The sequence below is a fragment of the Protopterus annectens genome, chromosome 1.part1, assembly GCF_019279795.1.
Source record: "Protopterus annectens isolate FY-2018-M chromosome 1.part1, PAN1.0, whole genome shotgun sequence".
Lineage (NCBI taxonomy): Eukaryota > Metazoa > Chordata > Ceratodontiformes > Protopteridae > Protopterus > Protopterus annectens.
Window position 1 is genome coordinate 1196416805 of NC_056726.1, and position 18672 is coordinate 1196435476.

The window sequence follows — 18672 nt, forward strand, 5'->3', positions numbered from 1 at the left end:
TAAAGTGTAGGGCTTTTATTGGATGAGATCCAAAGCCTTGACCATGATGCCATTTTTGTGCCGTAAAGGAGTCCCACCAATCTGAGTTTATTCTTATGGCTGCATTTCTCAAGGTCTGCAAGTTTTACAAGAACCCATTGAAGGTCTCTGCTGTATCTTTAAAACTTTATAGCAAATTGCATTTACAGTTTATTGATTTGCTCCTTTGTGATCACAGCTCTGAAGGTTGATCACAAAGGCAATCAACCATATGCATGCTTAAAGCTGCTTCAGGATGAGATATTGGGATGTGCCATCTAATGTTTATTCATTATACTTTTGATGATGTATCTTTTAATAGTTTTATGATAAGAGTTCAGCTTCATTGCAATCAAACATCTGCAGAAAAAAAGCAGTGAGTGTGTGTACGTGTGTGTGCGTGTGTGTGTGTGTGTGTGTGTGTGTGTGTGTGTGTGTGTGTGTGTGTGTGTGTGTGTGTGTGTTTGGGGGGTTACACCCCTTTGCACCTTATGAGGGAAAGGTGTCACAATATCCATCTTTGGAGTAAAAGACAGCACTCATAAAATAATTATTGTGTATATAGGAGTTGTCAGTGTCTGTTATCTGAAAAGCAAGCCTGGCACCTCTTCTCATGCCTTCATTACAAGTGTGAAAAGGCTGTCAAGCTTCCCTGCCATACTGGTTTCTATCAAAAGCTGCAGGGGCACACTAACATTGCAATAGTCAGCAATGTACAGAAGCTTCACTGGGTGGATATAGACTGAAGACAATTTACAATTTAGCAGCCAAATGGTCAGTATACATTTGGTCTACATTGGTTGTGTGAGTGCTAGAATGGATGAAGTATAGCACATTTTATGCAAGATGGTGGCAGTTTTTAGGCACACTGTTCACCCTATAATGTCATGACACCACTTCCTGCATCAGAATATTGTTCCAATTCAGAAAGAAAAAAGTATCTGCTGGACCTAAGCATATGCTGCAGTGTGCCTGCAGAATTGCATTCTCCCTGGCTGTCAGTTTATTCACATGATAGATGCTACAAATCCTTTGTCTTTCATATGGGGTAATCTAGGCCACAGAACCCTCCATTCTTCTCAGCATACCCTAATTTGGAGGGGTGCTCTTAATTTTGACTCAAATATTTTTGCCATACCTCCTAAAGTTGGACATTTTTGAGAAGTTCAAAGTTAAGAGTAAATATTTAAAATATGTCCTATCTTGAGCTTTTTCCATACATTTTTTTCCTTTGTCTATATTTTTGGAGGTAAAAAGATGAGTACTGTGCTTGTAACACTTCAAGAACAAAACAATGAATTGTACAAAGAACTTTCCAGTATTTTTTCATCCACAGACTGACAGTAAGACAAACAGTGCCAAGCAGAGTAGAAATGGAAATAAAACGGTTTGCATATTCCTGCTCTAAGCTGAACAAGGTGCCCACAGGCACTTTAAATCTTAATGTTTTAATATGGAACACTTTATTGCTCAGTCATAATAGTATGAGAAAGGAAGGTCACCTTGTCAAAGTGTGTGTGTGTGTGTGTGTGTGTGTGTGTGTGTGTGTGTGTGTGTGTGTGTGTGTGTGTGTGTTATGTTAAGTAACTGTGCTGCTAAGAGGATTATTGTTTGCATTCAAAAGTACCTTAAGGTAATATAATTTAAACTGCTGACAGCACACTACCCACTTTCATTTTTATAGATAGAAACGTGGATGGAATCCATAGTTTACACACTGTCGTCATCTTCTCTGTTAACTATGCATGTCACTTTTTTTGCTAAGTACAGTTTTTTTTTTACCATTATTAATGTCAGTTTGATGGAGGTTGGTGCTGTCCCTTTTGAAAATTACATCCATAAGAGGACATCCTTCAATAGCTCAGACAAGTAGCTGCTTACTTTATTCTTTTCAGTGTAAATGGGGAACACTACACATTCAGAGTCGATATTCATTAGAAAATGAATTCAGTGAAGTGCTATTTTTAAGTAATAATTATCATATTGAATGTATGTACTATACATAATGTCAGCATACTAAATTGTATTTGCTATAATAATGTTATATAATTATTTATAAAATGAATTCAGCAAAGATGGTTTCATCTAAAATGACTATCATATTTTATGTTGCTATAACACATTCTGAGCTTAATGGTAGCACATGGAAATTTATTTAACATAGTGTTTACCCAATTATTTAGGCACAGATGAGCAGATAAGATGTTAATACTACTGAAGTGTAAACCTCATTATTTCTTCTACATCCCATTATTTGTTATTAGTGTTCAGATTTCTAATAGTTGAAGTTGGATGGTATTTGCAGTCTTACAAAAAATAGCCCTTTTAGAGAAATGCTAGAGCAAGAAAGTATGAAATAGTGAGACATTTTCTCATTTACTTGTTTAAATATTTATTTATGATACCTAGTCAGAATATTTGTACTAACATTACAGTTGTTAAGACATTTTTAAAGGGCAAACATCATCCCTTCCCAAAAAGTGTGATGCACAGCGTCCAAATTTATAAACCTGGCATATGTTTTTTATTCTTTCCTTTGTTAGCATCAGTGGTTACAAGTTAATGACATTAAAAGAGCTACACTCCAATATATAGCTGTTGAACAAAAATGACATTTCATCTCAAAAAAACATAACTAGAAGACTAAGTAATTCTAGGCTACATTCATCTACCATCTACAACACTCTTGCAAACGCACAGAAATAGCCTTGTTACAAGTATATTCTGCTTCAGTTTCCATTTACAAATATATATACCATTTCATTACAATTAAAAAAAAACTTTCAGCCTGATTTATAAAAGGAAACATTTTTTTGCAAAACATTTCCCCACTGCAATGTCTCTGCAAACTTGCTTTTATTGTTTTGTTTTTCATCTATTTGATTACTGCACCTAAGAACTCTACTGGACCTGCTGCTGCTACGGTTGTTTATTTTAGCCTGTTTTTGTTAAATAGTGTAATTTCTTTAGCTGTATTTATTTCGGTGGCTTGACTGCGGTTTAACACTGATTAGGCGTATCTTTATTTGCGCCGTTGAACAGCTCTTTCATGTTTTACTTGTGCTCATAGGCCTTACTGTAAATGCATGTGGTTTAAACCTTGAATTTTGTCTAATTTGCGCCTTTCAAATATGCCTAGAATCTATGGATATGTCCTAAGGGTATACAGTACCTGTAACATTCTTTGAAGTTTACATTTTACAAGGCGTCTTATTCGCGCCTTTTTAATAAGCCAAGAATTTAATGTATATGCCCTAAGGGAATATTTAAAAGAATCATATTTATCGCTGAGACTTAAAGCTACGTTTGTCTTGTTTAAGGAAGGATACTGATAAGGCATCTATTTTGCGCCTTTTTCAGCCCATAGTGTATGCTCACGGCAGAGTAATGGACTTATAGTTGGCCTAACACCATTTAACCACGTTGCTAATGAACTAATGATCTCGATCTGAATAGGGCCAATTCCACAAAATACTCAGGAATTCTACTAGGTTAAGCAAGCTAAATGAGTTGCCAGCCGTGCTTGCTCACTGTGTTAATCTTTTTTGTAGAACTAGAAACATTGCCGCTGGATGATTAGTAAGCCAGTATTGGCAATATCACCAAAACCCCAATCTCACAGGGCTTTCTCTGTGTGTGACTGCTTTTTTATGAAATACTCAAAGAAAAAATAAGATTCATGTAGCCCCTCCTAAGCTCTTAACCTTTTCATCGGATTATTTTACAACTGCTAGCTCTACTGTTAAAGCCACTAAATGGCTGCAATAACTATACTATCTATGAGCATGCCTGTCCTTTACTGAACACCAAACATGCAATATAGGTTGATGCAGCGCCACCTAAGCACCTACCCATACCAGTGGATACAATTATTAACCTAACTCCACTATTCATAGGTTCATAGGTAGGTACTAGGCTATCCTAGCCAACAAGGTTCCCTGGCTTACGCCACCCAAGAAAGGTATTTTCCTGTGCCACTGTCGAGCAGAGACACAGAAGTGATCCCCGGGGTGTATTTCCTATTTCCCATCCACTCATCAAGATTTTTCTTGAAGAGTGCTAATGAAGAACTTTGCTTGACGTAGATGGGTAGCCTGTTCGAGAGTATGGGAAGTCTCTGGAATAGGAATCTATCCCTCCAGCATGTCCTGTTTATTGTGGTGACAAGGTTTAGGTCCCTAGAGCGTGTAGCTCAGAGGGATTGGGATTTCTTTAGGTGTAGCATGTCCAACAGCTCTGGGTTTGACACAGCTTTATATGTTAGGCAGAGATCACCTCGGGAGTAAAGCTGGAGTTTTTTGAGATGGTCAGTGTAGGGCATTTGTTTGAGTCCAGTAATCCTCTTTGTGAGGTACTTCTGTGGCCTTTCCAGCTGCTGCAGATGTCTTGTGAGGTAAATTCCAAAAGGGGCGTTATACTCTATAATGGGTCTAATGAGTGTCGAGTAGAAAGGAACAATGACCTCTTTTTTCCTGGATGAGAACCCTTTTATGATGAGGTGTGCCACATAGAAGGACTTCCTGACTACTGTGGTGATGTGACTATCAAAGGAGAGACTACTGTCCACCTGGGTCCCAAGGTCTCTTATCACGCATTCGGTGTTAAGTAGATTTCTGACTATGTGGTAGTTCATTGGTACAGAATTTTTACCAAAGGGGATGACACTGCACTTTTTGTCATTGAGCTTGAGGCCATGGCTCTGACACCAGGCATCTGTCTCAGAGAGGCCCTTCTGTAGGATGTTCACATCATTTGGGGACTTGACTATGACTCCTAGTTTGCAGTCATCTGCAAACTTAGGCCTTCTGTGTTAGCCTGTACTTCAGAGAAGCAGATACCAAACAGGAGCGGTCCCAGGACGGAACCCTGTGGTACTCCACTTGTCACTGGTTTGAGGTCAGATTTGGAGTCTGCAACTTTTACAATGTGGGTTCTGTCAGTGAGCCAGTTGGCAACCCACCTTGTGGGATTTATGCCTAGTTTATTGAGTTTAGCTATAATTCCAGAATGGGGATGGTGTCGAAAGCCTTGGCGAGGTCAAGATAGGCTGTGTGAACCACCTTACCCTCATCTACAGCTTTGGTGACTGCCTCAAAGAAGTCGATCAGGTTCAGGAGGCATGATCTGCCTTTCACAAACCCGAACTGGGTGGGATCCAGAGTTTGGAGGTTACCAATGTCTTTGTTTATGAGTTCCATGATGATACGTTCCATGGCCTTGCAGACCAGGCTCGTCAGGCTAATAGGTCTATAGTTCCCGGGATCAGTGGTGGCTCCCCCTTTGTGGAGTGGGATAACTGTTGTTGTGCGCCATTCAGTGGGCACAAAGCTTGATGCAAGGCTATTATTGAACATGGTGCTTAAGTGAGGAGCCAGTTCATTCTGAAGTTCGTGTAAAACGCAGCCTGGAAAGTTGTCCAGTCCCATGGATGCTGTGTTTTTGGCTTTAGAGAGTGAAGCTTTCACCTGCATAGTTGTGATTACAGGAACTCTGCATTCTTCCTGTATAGATATAAGCCCTTTAGGGGGTGAGGGGGTAAAGTTAGCACTGAACCTATCTGCCAGGATGTTGGCAATATCAGTTGGTTCTGTAATTTTCGTGCCTTTGTGCTATAACTCAGAGCAGATCTGGGTGTTGCCATTGAGATTCTTGACATAGCTATAGAATGCTTTGTGGTTGTCCTTGGAATTAGTGGTGATTTTATTTTCATAGCTAGCTTTGGAGGATCTTATAAGGGATCTCAACTTCTTACTGAGGCTGACCAGGGAGCTCCTCCACTCATGGGATTTTACTCTCTTTTGCAACAGTTTCTTCCTTCTGTTGTACAGTTTGTTTATGGCAGGGGACCACCAGATTGGCTTCCTTTTTTGGAGGATAGCATCTTGGTTCTGTTTGGGATAGCATGATCCATGCACTCATGTAAGTGCTTATAGAGTGCATTTGTGTAGGATTCAGCAGTTGTAACTGTATTGTCCATCTGCAATGGTGTCATGACGTTCACTACTTCTGTCTTAAGAAGCATGAAGTTGGCATTGGAGAAATTTTTTACTGTGGTTTCCTTAATGGGGGGTGGGGATGGGATGTGGATATCAAGGGTGATTAGCTTATGGTTGGATCCGACCAACAAGGAGTTGACTTCAGGTGTGGAACACCGGTCACTCATGTTGGTAATGACTAGGTCTAGGATATTGTTACCCCTGGTGGGGGTGTGGATAAGTTGATCTAGGGCATTGGAGTTCATGAATTCCAGAAAGGGTTGCGCTAAGGATTTGGTACATGAGTAGTTTTCCCAGTTAATGGTGGAGTAGTTGAAGTTGCCCATTGTTAGAATGTTTGGTTGAACCCTAATATTTTCCAGTACATCAAGAAAAGATGAGTGGGAATCCTGGGGCATGGTGGGGGATCTGTAGCAAGCTACAATTTGGATTGCAGTTTTGCCAAGAGTTAGTTGCACTTGGATAACCTCAGATGCATTATGCTGAGCAACTAGCCTGGAGGTCTGGATATCCTTAATGAGTATGGACACATCCCCACCTTTGGTGTTTTGGTCCAGGTTACATGGCCGAAAAGTGTGATATGAGTTATAGCCTGGTAGTGCAGGGGTGCACTCTGGAGCCTTGAACCAGGTCTCAGTCACTGCACAGATATCGATGTTCTCCATTTTAAGGAGTGCCTCGAGTGAGTGCATTTTGAAATTTAGACTTCTAGCATTGAGTAACATTACCCTCAGTTTTTGCTTGCTTGTTCCTGTTATTGTGGTGAATTTGTTACTTGAACCCTGCCTAAAAAAGGCACTATAGGGGCAGCAAGAGCCTTAGCCAGTATCCGGAATCCCAGGGGCAACAGGTGCAGGCAATCTGTGGCAAAGCATCGTGGTCTGTTGACCATGTCATCCCAAGCAGACAGATACTGGATCCCCTTAGAATGACACCAAAAGCTTAGCCAATTGTTGAAGTCAATCATTTTGTCCTTGTACTGCGGTATCATTCTGGGTGATGGCAAAATGCTACTCAGGGCTAGGGTCATACCTGCCTGGGCTACAAGATCAGAGAGCTCTTCCATGTCTCTTTTCATGTAGTCCAGACAGGTCCATCTCAGGTCATTCACACCAACATGGACAATGACAGAGTCATATTTGTACTTGTGGAGTGACCTGAGTGCGTGGGTTATGTGGCGGATCCTGGCACCTGACAGGCAGCTGACAGTAACCTTCTCCTTGTTTAGCCTGGTGAGTGGGACATCAGTGTGCCTGACTATAGAGTCACCTATGACTAGTGTGTTCAGTATGTTGTTTTGCCTTATTGGCTGTGTTTGAGTGGCACACTGAGTCTGTGGGCTATGTGTCATTTGGGTTGTGTTGGAGGATGGAGGTTGCTTGTGTTTCTGCTTTGGAGGTCTCTGTTGCTTAGGCAGATTATTACTGAGAGCCTCCGTGAATGTTTTTGAGTTTCTATGTGTGGATTTTGGTGGTGTAGACGTAGTGAGACTATGTGATGAGTGTGGTGTGGTGCAAATGTTTACCTTCTCCTCATGACTGTCAGGTTCAGTCTTGGTTGGAGAGAGCTTTACCTCCAGTTTGGCTAGATAAGTGCATCTCTCACAGCTTGTAGTGTTGGGTGGTAGGAGGAGAGGGTTGTCTGTGTACATGAGGCAATTTCTACATTGCCTCAAGATGCCCAGATTCATCAGATAGACAGGGGAGAACACTGGGAGCTGACCCTTGGACATGCCTGAATAAAAACTATTTCCTCTAGATAAGTGAGGAAAGTGAGTACAAGAGCTGTTTTTCTCAAAGCCAGTGAGAACAGTAAGTACAAAAACTGTTTTCCTCTAGGTAATGCGGAAGATTGAGTTCTATAGTAATTAGTAGCTTATTTAGTGCTTACAAGTTCTGAACAAGTGCTGAGCATGAATAAGCAAATTTAAGTGCTAAAACTAAGAATCTGTATCTGCACTAGACGAGTTACAGGACAGACACAAGTGCAAATGCAGGCTTTCAAATCAGAAAGTTGAGAGAGATGGAAGATTGCCCAAACGGCCAATAACTACAAATTCTGGGCCAGAACCACTCCTTATGTGGTAGACAGGTTACCTAATGCTTATCATTCCCACTGATAAGCTAGAAGGTTTCCCTCCAGCACAGAAAGCCTTGGGGAGCTCAGAAGCTTACAAACAGTCCTGGATACAGCAAATCTGTATCTGGAACACTAGTTACAGGAAAGGTAGGAAACAGGCTTACAGTTTTTTTTTTTTTAAAGCTAGTTGTTAAAAGCTAGGAAATGGCTTTATGAAACACATCATCCCTGAGCGTGCCAGTTCTTTGTTGAGCATAAATAGTGGGTAAAAGGATTATTGTAGCATCATCCAGACACTTACCCTTACAAGTGGATTATTAGGTAAACTAAGTCCACAGGTAAAAGCCAGCAATCGGCTTTAAATGTACACCATTGCTGAGCAGAACAGTCTTCATTGAACAATTAATACGGAACAAGGCTACTGTAGCGCCACCTAAGTGCTTACCCTTATCAGGTAAATATCTTACATTTTACTCCCTCACTTAAAGGCCAGCAAATGGCTTTAAAAGACACAACATCCATGTAGAGATCAATACAGGGCCAGGGCTTAATGCACCCCCCTTCAGTGGTGCTCACAAAAGGGGCATATAACTATTGTTTTATAGTGTCTTAAATTGTTGCTGCAAAGTTTTTATCTGTATTTACAAACACTGAAGTGATTGTTTTTTACTGTTGCTGTTAAGAAGTAAGGAATTGTTTTCAAGCGCTTTCTTCATTTATACTGATATAAAAAAGGGGGCTTACAACTATTGCATTATTGAACCTTGCATTAGTTTTTACTGCTACTGTTAAGTAGAAAAGAATTGTTTTTAACTGCTTTCTTCTTTTATACTGATATATAAAACAAAAAAAAAAAGAAAATAAGGGCTTACAACTATTGCATTATTGAACCTTCCATTGCTGCTACCAATGGTTTAAATATGTAGTACTGTTAACCAGAACTAGGTTTTTGAAATGCATACTGGATACTGAAATATTTGTCTTTAGGGATTGATTAGTGTTGTTCTGAGTAATTATACCTTGCTTTATGTTATCTTTGTTCCTCACTTTCTATCTTGCTCTCTTGCCTCCTAAAGTTACTCTTTTCATCCTGTGCTTAATATTTCAAAGTTTTTCTTAATAGTTACATAAACCAGTTATTTTTTTTATTAAAAAACCTAAATGTTATAAAATAAATAGCATAAACAAAACAAATGCTACATAAACTTTTTTTTTTTTAAAAAAAAAGCAAGTTTTGTTTTTTTTGCTGATCATAGGTATGTATTGCCCTGCAAATTTTCACGTTTCTATAAAAATGTCACTTTGGGCATTTGAAAATAGGAATAGCTTCCAGTGCTAGTCAGCAGGAAGCTAAAGAACCCTCTCCAAATATCGGCGGGTCACCACATTGCAGAACAATCCTGCATTCCCTCTTTCAAGGAAACCAGTAAAGTATGTCTGCTGAATAACTCTTACAAGAAAGACTTTCTATCATTGTACCACTAACATAAGAAATAAAGCCAGTCCTGAGCTAGGACAGCCAGCAGCCTCTACTCCCCCTTCTGTAACTTCACTACCTCACTCCTCCTACCTGCACAGATACTCCCCTTGTCTTTTCACACACTGCTCTTGCGGTCTACTAATTTACTCCCGCTCAAACCAGCCTGCAATACCTGAACTGACCACTAGATGGCACCTTTATTCCAGCCATAATCTCCTCTTAACTTTCTTACAGGATCAACTACTTACCTCAATTTCTTTTAATTTCAGTAGTCCCCAGAGTGTTATTTCTGACCTCTCTCTTCATTTTTCTTTCATTTATACTGTCCACAGACACCCTTCTAGTCCTCTCTTTTGTTACCGCTCCATAGCTACTGACCACGGACATCTTTCTAGCCCCTATTCTATTCCAACTTACCACTGGAATTAGCCTAAATGATTGTTTTTTTCTAACTGCTTCAGTATCTGTTGCAACCCGTTCCGTTCGCCATATGGGCTCACTCCGCTCCCCTCCCTACCCCCAATTCCCACACACCCCCAGGGGTCCTACCCTTATACTCACTAACCACACCTCTTCCTCTCCCCATTACTCTCTATACACACCTCTTGCTCTTCCCACTACCCTCTAACCACACATCTATTCCTTTTACCTTTGCCCTCATCACACACCTCTTGCTCTTCCTTGCCCACTAACCTCTCTCACTTCCTTTTACCTTTGCCCTCATTACATACCTCTTGCCTCCTACCATTATTTCTTCAAACACACTTCCTTCTCCCTTACTTTCTAAACACTCCCCATTTACCCAACTGTTCTAATATTAACCTCACACCAATCTCCTTTAATCACACCACACCCTACTCCCTTCTGTCATCCCTACCCAGTGAATTTCTTTTTCTATTAGCAAACAATCTATATTTTCTCATACAATGTATAAACAACCCATCCAATTTTATTTCCCACTCTTATTCACGCTCACACTACTTCCTTCTTTAATCCTTACCCATCTATTCACCTCCTTTGAAAACCCACTAAGCCCACACCTAAACTACCCCAAGAAACAAACCAACTCTGCAAACTCTTCTCTCTTCCTTATTGATGCTAATATAACATCCTCATCCAACTATATACTTCCTAAATTCCACAGAACACTTCACTTAAAATACAACAGTCAGAACCCCAGGAAAGGCCTACCTCTATTCTGCAGATTCTCCAACCCAAACTATCTAACTCTACTACTCTCTTTAAAGGATGGTGACATCCACCCTAACCTAGGCCCACCAACAACTCCTATCTCTTTCCTTAACCACAAAGAATCACCCTCACATGCCCTCTCTAAACCATCGAACTCCCTTCTAATTGCTCATCTCAATATACGTAGCATAAACAATAAAATAACTCAACTCCAGGCTCTAACTGAAATCTACTCCTTCGATATTCTCTATTTAACAGAAACCTGGTTAAAACCTGTAACCAAAGACAATGAAATCATCCCACCTGGATATAATATCCTGAGACTAGACTGAGTATCCAGAAAAGGTGGTGGGGTGGCCATCCTATATAAATATAGCTTACAATTAACCACCCACAACTTTAAACCACCTATAGACTCCAATGCAGAAATTCTTATCTCCAAACTTCATCTTAACAATGCCAAAGCCATCTATATTATCTGTATATATCTACCACCCGGTAACAACACTGCCACCATGGAAAACATTCCTTGCTGGCTTTCCCAAAACCTGCCCCAATAAACCATCATCCTAGGTGACACTAACATTGACTGGAGCTGCTACTGCAGCAGCCTCCCCACAAACCATATTAACCTATATGGGTATTCCCAAACCATTGCCTCCCCTACCAGGATAAATAAATCTGACAAGAAATCTAGCTTATTAGACTGGATTCTCATAAACCATCACCCTCATATTTATGACTCAGGAACCCTCCCTGATGACTTAAGTGACCACTTTCTTACATATATCATCAGACATAAAATCACCTCTCCCATTCCAACATCTGTCAAAAACATCAGATCTAAAAAGTACTTTAACCCTGAACTATTCCAAATGGAACTAAGAGCATGCAACTGGTCTCCCTTACTTAACCTTCCTTTAGATGAAGCCGTTAATTACTTTAACTCCAGCTTCCTTGCCATTCTCAACCACCATGCTCCAACTAGATTAATTAGATTCAAAACCAAACCTGCTCCATGGCTTTCAAAAGAAACCAAACACAAAATAAATCTTAGAAACAAACTCTGGGCAAAATGGAGGAAGACTAAAAACCCTATAGATAATCTAACATTTAGACAACTAAGAAATAAAACCAAGAAAGCTATAATATCTGATAAAAGAAACTACTACCTGCAATCCCAACAAGCTAATCAAAACACCCCACAAAAATTTTGGGCTAGCATTAACCAGCTACTTCATCCAGGTCAATCTACTACTCCAGACCCTCAAAACACTGACCACAAAAATCCAATGAATACAGCTAATGCTTTTAATACCTTTTTTACTAATGCTATACAAACTCTATCTAGTCAACTATCACCCAATAATTTCACTCTGCCTTCCTATAAATCAACCTTACCCCCTACTTTTCAGATTCAACCTGTCCTAACAACATATATTCTAACCTTTTTACAGAAACTAAAACCATGTTCACCCTCAGCAGACCAACTACCCGCTGAATTCCTACAACTATCAGCCAAAGCTATTGCTTATCCCATTTCTTTTCTGATCAATAGAAAATTTCCCATATTATCCTCCTCCATAAAGGCGGACACTCCACTTAACTCTCCAACTACCACCACATTGCCCTTCTCTCACCTTTGGTAAAGATCATGGAAAAATGCATTCATAAACAATTACTTGACCGTCTAACCCAAAATAATTTAATTTCCAACTGTCAACATGGTTTCAGACCTTCACATAGCACTACCACAGCCCTTCTCTCCTTCACAGATTGTATCAACAAAAAACACAATTTTAACAACCTTTCTTCAGCACTATTCATAGACTTGTCTAAAGCCTTTGACATGGTAAATCATCAAATCCTCATCAAAATGCTGGAATCCCTGTCAGTAGACACATTTTCTATAAAGTGGTTCCAGTCATACCTTGATAAAAGACAACAGGCTGTACTATGGCACAAGTCTCTCTCCTCTCACCTGCCCGTCAACATTGGTGTCCCCCAAGGTTCCATCCTAGGATCTCTACTTTTTTCCATATTTATCAACGACCTTCACCTTGCCATCCCCCAAGCCACATGCATTCAATATGCAGACGACTCCACTCTGATATGCTCAGCTACCACCTCTTCTGAACTTCAATCTCTTACCCAAGTATTTAACACAGTTGAAAAATGGTTCACACATAGATGCCTTCTCCTAAACCCCAAAAAGACTAAACTCCGCCTCTTCTCTCCCACCAATAAGTCCTCTCCTCTTGATTTCTCAGTTATCTCTACCAATAAAACTATTATATCCCCCAAACCTACCACCAAGCTATTAGGTATCACCATAGACAACAATCTAAACTTTGATATCCATATCAACAATACTATAAAAACTGTCAGCAAAAAACTAGGCTATCTCTATAGGATTAAATCTTTCCTCCTACCTTCAGCAAAAACTACTATAGCACACACTCATCTAATCTCTTCACTTCTTTATGCCTCTCCCATTTTCACTAATCTATCTAAAAATAATCTTAGCAAATTGGAAATGTCCTACAATAACATTGCCAGATTTGCTACAGGACACCCATTTAGAACCCACCATTGCATTAATTTAAAGCATCTGGGATGGCTTGAACTACAAAATCTGATTAAATTCCATCAACTATCCATAGCCCACAACACTCTTTACAAACCTTCCAAAACTCCTATTCTATTCACACTCATCTCTCCCTATAAAAACTTGAAATCCTTAAGGTCTTCTCAGAGACTTCTAGTACTTACCATTAAACTAAACAACAAAGCAGGCGACTCCCTCTTTTCTAATACAGTTGGAAAAGCCTGGACTCTCCTCCCCAGTGAACTCTCCTCAATTCCCTCTCTATCGTGCTTCAAAAACAAATTCCTCAGAACACACTGGTTATGCCCCTGTACTAAACCTGACTAGTTATATGTCTCTAACTACTTTGTTCTTCCTACCCCTTCATCTCATTAGCTGTAATTTTCCTTCCTTACTAACCACAATACTATCTCCCTCTAGAACATCTTGTTTTGTACTAGCATGCTATCTTATGCCTGTACTCTGCACTGCTGAATTTTTTTACTGTGATAACCAGTAATATGAATTGTAAATATGACTTTGTTTTTACTTTTGTTAATGTTACCTTATTTGTTATCTTGTTAACATCATAGTTATATCTTGGAGCTTATCTTTGTGGGCCTCTACTGAAAATGGACATAAATCCAGTTAGACTAGCCCGGTCAACAAATGTAAAATAAATAATAAATAAATAAATAAATAAATAAATAAATAAATAAATGTCACTATGTAAGTTATGTGGGTATGGATGTCAGTTCTCCACTTAGATGGGTGCATGAGGTGCATTGGGTGCATGGGTGGGCCTTGCTTCCCAGAATGTTTTTTTTTTTTTTTTTTATTTTCTTGAATTATGCTTCTAGATGTTGGAAAATTGATGAAGCATGACTTGTTTTAAAATGAATTAATAGAACATAGTGAAAACATTTCAAATCATTACATCTCTACAAATATAGTGTTACTCAGAACCTCAAGATTTAAAAATTCCATAATTAATTAATTAATTAATCAATAAATTAATTAATGTATTTATTTATTTATTTATTTATTGTTTATTGACATTTGTTGACTGGGAAAGTCCACTAGGTTAGAGACCCATTTTCAGTGGAGGCCCAGGGAGAAAAGCTCCAAAATACAATAACAAAAATTTTATATAACATTATATTTGAATAGTATAGACAATGTACAGATGGTAATTACAATATTCAAGTAGGGATTAAAAGTATTCATATCCAATGTGCTTCTCTTCAAGTCATTTAATTAGAAAGTTACATAAGTACTTTATGTACCATAACTTTATGTACAGTTAAACAGATGACAACAGTAATGGTTGAATTTAAGAAAATCTCCCAATTGATACCTTTTGCCTATGTGCTGGGACACACTCACAACAGGTTTGGTTGTTGCCTTGGCCCTGGACTTCAAACGAATGAAGCCCTGACTACAAATCAGAAGACCAATATTTACCTAGTGGCCCAAGTGCTGAATCAAGTCAGGGGAGTGTGATAGTACATGGTCATCAATGGGTTACCTGTCCTTGGGGACAAAAGACAGTGTTGCCTCTTGCATCAATGGCCCCAACATAAGTGTTGGGTTACAGCCTGCAGAAGGTATTGGAGTGGGTGGTTTACACCCCATGTAAGGCAGAAAAGCATTACCAAGGCATGTGCTCTCATGTCAGGGAAGATCCTTACAAGAACAGCATCATGAGAAGCCAGTGGTTATGGTGGAGATGGAATTAGTTAGAAAGTGGACATTCTTCTAACTGTCAGTCTTCCTTGTTTGCCAAAACCATGTCCAACTCCTACAAAAAAGGAGACACAACAGACGTACAGGATTCTCACTTTATTAGGGGAAAAATTAGCCTTAAGGGCTCTTACTCAGACTGGGAAAATAAATGGGATGATTGTGACCCTGGATGGGGAACAGATCAGTGAGTATGTGTGTTTAAGACAGGCCTGAAGCAAGAGAAAGTGAAGGATTAAAAAAAATGCACCAGCAATTTTTTTCACCTACATAATCTTCGATAAAAAGTTATGGTATTATTTTGTATAAAAATTTTGAAAGAACCTCTTTAGCATGCATATACTGGGCTGCTAGCTCTTTTCAGCTCACAAGTAAAAAGGTATCTGTCTACCTATCTATCTTCTATCTATCTATCTATCTATCTATCTATCTATCTATCTATCTACTGGAAAGCAATAAAGACAATACAAAAAAAAAGCAGGTCCAAAAATTAATTATTGCATGTAACAACTTTTCTTTTAAGTCATAGTGTATATATCCTTTTTTATTTTGTTTAAAACATGTATAACCTTGGAGTGAATCTACTAATAGGCTATTTTATTTTTGTGTCAGCTCCAACTTTTTAACTCCAAAGAATTACTATTGTTTCATTCATGACGTAATCCATGTTGTAGAATACATGACATGTCAGGCATATTACATCAAGAGGACCACTAGAATGTTGTTTTTCTCTATTTATGGGCATAATTATGCTATAAATAAGAAGTAAAAACAATAATAATGTCATGTTAGGCAATAGGATGTGAAGTTTTTTTTTTACCAGACTGCTTTGCAAGAATGTCCCAGAAATGTAGGCAATCAATGACCTTTCCAAGCTGATGTAATGCTTAGCTTTATACATTTGAGCAACACTGTGAGCTAAAATATTAATATAACAGTCCTGAGTATACGGTTTGAAAGGCAGTTGGCTGCTCCTATTTGCACAAAGAATTATAGTGCATTGTAACAGTGCTGCATGATCATATCTACTATCACCCAGCATAGGTGATGGTAATTCTTTCATGCCAATAGGGAGAAAGAACCTGATGCAAACCCTTGAATATGGTCACATCTAAATGAGGTAGTTTACATATGCATGCCTGAGCAGCCTAAAAGCTTAATGAATTGCTGTTATGCATGTGTGTGTACAGTCCTGACCTGGTCTCTGAAAGCACTGTACATTTGTTACTCACCAAATGATGGTGGATCTGATGTGTGTGTGTGTGTGTGTGTGTGTGTGTGTGTGTGTGTGTGTGTGTGTGTGTGTGTGTGTGTGTGTGTGTGTGTGTGTGTGTGTGTGTGTGTATGTGTGCGTACATGTGAGTTTTTGTGTGACATTTTGTAAGAGCCTGTGTGTCTATATGTCCTTAACAGTGTATCAGTTTCTTTGTGCCTTTCTTGAGCAGCATGTAGTGTGTCAAATAGCAGTGTGTGTGTGTGTGTGTGTGTGTGTGTGTGTGTGTGTGTGTGTGTGTGTGTGTGTGTGTGTGTGTGTGTGTGTTCTCATAGGCTTATAGGTTTGTACTAGGCTAATGGCCCTGAAGCCTATATAAGCCTAGCCGAAAAAGATTCCCTGACATCATGCCGCCCAAAGTTAGTTCCCAGTGCCCCTGTCAAGCAATGCCACTGAAGTGATCCTTGGGGTGAACTTCCTATTGCCTACCCACTCATCAAGATTTCTCTTAAAGAGGGCCAGTGAAGTGCTCTGCTTGACATGAATGGGAAGTTTCAGAGTATGGGAAGTCTCTGGGTTAGGAACCTGCCCCTCCAGCATGTTCTGTTTATTGTGGTAATGAGGTTAAGGTCCCTGGAGCATGTGGCATGGAGGGATTGGGATCAGACAACATCAGACAGAAGGAATGTATGTTGCCTGAAAAGTCAAACAGAGAAATGTTTGCACTCATTGAAATGTAAGGAAGCCCAGCATGATTTTTTGGGTGGAAGATAGTATTGATTTTGTTATTGGGGCATACTTAAATGTTATTTATCATTTTTATGTATTGAGCAATGTGAGGTATCATTTCTAAATAACACTCTTTTTTTTTTTTTTGCACAGGCTCGGGCCCTGCAGCAGCATGCTACAACTGCTCCATGTCCGTTTAAGTGTTTCTGTGCTTTTAGTGCTTTTTAAAGTGTTTAAGATCAGTGAAGATATATAACAGTATGTTAAGTTATTTTCTCTAAGTAACCTGTAAGTGAGCCCTCTTAAACTTGAGAGAGTTTTGTCTTTTTAACACTAGATCTCTTGGAGGCCTGCTCTTCACAATGGCTGACTATAGCTGGAGGTGGGAAGGATACTGATGTAACACAACCAGAATTCAGAAGTTTTTCATGTTGTGTAGTCCAATCTCACCTTCATTTTTACATATGGGTTCGGTGCCGATCCTCAGCTCCGACTCGGCCAATTTACAAGCTCGTTCTGGTTGGCTTGTGGCTAAGCAGGTATTCCATAGTGCACCAGTACAAACCCCAGATCTCATTTACCATGTCGATGAGTTTGATTGTGCTTCTCTTGGTTCTGGCTAAGTGTCAAAATTTTTCTATTTAAAATTTGTATTACAGTTATTACTGTGTTGTAAAGTGGTATTATCCTAGGCAGTAGTGTTGTTTGCCCTTTTTGCTGCATTCTTAGCTTAAACTTGTTGTTAGTCTGGTATCCTGTGTGCCAGTTTAGAGATCTTTGTAGGCACCATTGCACTTTTTTCCTTATCAAGTAGTTTGTTTGTTGTGGCGGTTTTCCACTGCTAGTTAACAGGGGCTCCTGTTATTTTTTTCTAGACCGAGCTCTCCTGTCAGCACCAGCAGGGAGAGATGGAATTGATCTTCTTCAGTTCCTAGCCTTCCTCTCGGTGCATTGGCCAGCGTGATCTCGGACCCTGCATCTATCTCGGAGCTGATGGCTCTGGCTCCGACATCAACCATTGTCTCTTCGAAGTGGGGGAGGTCTTCGGAGCCGGAGAGGTCGGCATTTGAGATGATGAGGAGCGCACTGTCTCATTCTCCAGCCTCTACCAGCACTCTTCCCCCAAGAGCATCCACTTTGATCTCAGCCCCTACTCTCCGCGGAGACAGCAGAGACTCTCAGCCTCAGGAGCCATTGGCTGGTGGCCCCCACTCTTCCGAGGCATTCCCGGAATGTCCTTTCGAGGAGCATCCCCAGAAGAGGCTATGTAAGAGGAAACATGTTGACTCCCAGGATGAGTCCTTGGCATCAGACATTGACCTCGAGGAGTCAGAAGGGTCCCCCAAGTCATCTTCTGATGATGACTCATTCATGGACATCTTGGAGATTCTTAAGCAGAGGTGTAACTGGCCCACTGTCAACCCTTCTGATGAGGAGTCAGTGTACCTGAAGGCTTTCGGGTCTCAACCTTCTGTCTCTTGGGTGTCTCCACCTTTTGCGAACTGATGGATCTACTAAGTCAAAAGGTATGGGATACTCTTGATGCCATGGAGCCAGTCCCCAGGAGACCTAATATGTTTCTGTCTGCCCCTCCTGGTAAAGAGATTTTGTCTAAGGGCGTTCCCGTAGATGCCAT

The 18672-nt window shown here is 39.9% G+C and overlaps 1 protein-coding gene across 1 annotated transcript in view; it reads right to left on the reverse strand.

The window, feature by feature from the left end:
- Nucleotides 1-18672, reverse strand: part of LOC122815911 (glutamate receptor ionotropic, NMDA 2D-like) — a 1415655-nt gene that overhangs the window by 678466 nt on the left and 718517 nt on the right. The gene's annotated exons all lie outside the window — the stretch shown is intronic.